This window comes from Penaeus monodon, chromosome 31 (genome assembly GCF_015228065.2).
Source record: "Penaeus monodon isolate SGIC_2016 chromosome 31, NSTDA_Pmon_1, whole genome shotgun sequence".
In the NCBI taxonomy this organism is placed as follows: Eukaryota; Metazoa; Arthropoda; class Malacostraca; order Decapoda; family Penaeidae; genus Penaeus; species Penaeus monodon.
In genome coordinates, this window is record NC_051416.1 from 79,241 (window position 1) to 81,441 (window position 2,201).

Sequence of the window (2,201 nt, forward strand, 5' to 3'; positions counted from 1 at the left end):
GAGACCTCTGGACAGCACGTTTAGGCTCTGGTGCACTTTCAGTTTCAGGATCGGTCTCATGGACAGAATTTTTAATTTCTGGCTGTTTTTCACTTTCAGAATCAGACCTACTGATTGCAGGTTTGACTTCTGGCTTTGTTCAGTTTCAGATATTACTTCATCTTCTTTCTGACCTACAAAGAATGAAGATTTTACGGGTTTTTCGTCACTCAAAAGCAGTGAGTTTGCAGACTCACTGCTGTGATCCTTTGCAAGGTCATCAGCTGGACCATGAGTTTCATTTTTGGAAGCATCTTTTTCAGCATCAGGATGGCTTTCAGAAAGCCCCTCAGGCAGTGAGCCAGGTCCTGAGATTTTTCACCAATATTCTCTTTTGGTTTGTCTTCTTCACTGGCAAAGATCTTGCTCTCTCCTCGCTCTCTAATGGTGTCTAGACCATCCAGCATGGAGTCTTTGGTCAACACTCTCTTAAATTCTCTAGTCTGACTTGTTATGTGGGACTTGGTAAATTGGTCACAAAACTGTTTGAATCAGCTCCTGCTAGAGCACTTTTAGAGAATATCACTACCTACATAAAACAATTTTTATCATCCTTGTCATCATTTTCAGGGCTTTTATCACCTTGACCTTAAATCTGGCCATGAGCTCATTCATTAGTGGATCTTGAACACTTCCTCTGGGTGAAGCTTGCACACTGGCATCACTATCTGAATCTGGTTCATGTACTGGGATGATTATGAATTTATTCAAGTGCCGAGCTAATGGGCTATCCGGAGAGGATGGAGGTATATCATCAAAACTAGACATACGTTTCAAAACTTTGAATGGGTGTTTCCTAATCACTGGGGTGCTTGGGACACTACTTGTTGATAATCCTCTTCCTGCTTGAGGGATGGTGGTGGTGCTGGCGCGGGGATGAGAGGGGAAGAACAGGAGCAGATGCAGAAACCTTTAATGGTGATTCATTATCTACAGGTTCTGTCTGTAATTCAAATGGTTCAGGTTTCTTTTTTGGCTTTCTTATCAACTTTTGGAATAAACTGGCTCAACAGCTGGGCTCTGCTGCAATGGCTTCTCCCTATCTTTCCTCTCCTTGTGCACTTCTTTCCCTTCTCTGCCTTTTCCACTTCAGCTTTAACATCTTCAATAGTTTGATAACCTGGATCCTGGCTTGCCTTGTCTTCTGATTCTGATTCCCCATTTGCTATTGCTCTTATTAGCTATCACTTGTGGCAAGGATTCGTAGCCAGGATCAGTAGATAAACTAGATCCTTCTTCTTTCCTTGATTACTTTCTTACCTGTCTCTTCTTCGTTTTCTGATGAGTTTTCCATCTTCCACAGCTCCAGTGTCTGGTAAAGGGGGCAATTCTCTTGCTTGAATATCACTATTGGATAATTGCTTAGTGCTACTCGAGAGCTCTTGGTCGTCTTCAAGAATAGATGCATTTGTCTCACTATCAATCCTCTTCTTCTCATTTCCACCAACAATCATATCCAGTGAAGCCAATGCCTCCCTTATCTCATTTTCACTGACACTCCCCGTTTCCTTCCTATGCACTTCTGCAGAAGTTGTTTGCCTTTCTGCCGTTACAAGTGGGGATTCTGGGATAGGTGTTTGGCCCTGGGTGTTTTGTGGACAGTTGATGGTGTGTTAGGCTCGGAGCTGCAAGGGGTCGCTGGCTGGATTTCAATGGTAGGTATCACCTGAAGCTTGCTGTTTTTTTTTTCATCTTTAACAAAGCCTGGGTTGTCTTACCTATCCATTTACCTATGCTTTTAGTTCTTCTGTGCTATTCCGAAGGCCGTACAGAAAGTATATGAGGAAGCCTACATGCAATAAGGAAAGTTTGAGAAGCAGTGTTAGTGGCATGCAGCATATTCTATTCATGAGAAGTTAGTTAAAAAGCCCAAAATTATACATTCCGTGCATTGTGCAGATGTGTGTAAAATATTCATTCAACAATCCGACTTCATCTATGAGCATATTGTATTACCATTGATGCTGGAAGGGCATGTATGTAAGCACTATCCACTATGGTTTTCTTTTATCATTATTCAACAAAGAATCAGTTACCATGACTACACAACCATCTATTCACTCCTTTCCTTGAATTATTAAGAATAGGTTTTCACCTGCATAACTAATATCACTGTTGTGACCACTATCACTACAATTAGCAATAATAATAACAATGACATG

The 2,201-nt window shown here is 41.4% G+C and overlaps 1 pseudogene; it reads right to left on the minus strand.

The window, feature by feature from the left end:
• LOC119592803 overlaps positions 1–2,201 on the minus strand; it is a 6,575-nt pseudogene that overhangs the window by 1,251 nt on the left and 3,123 nt on the right.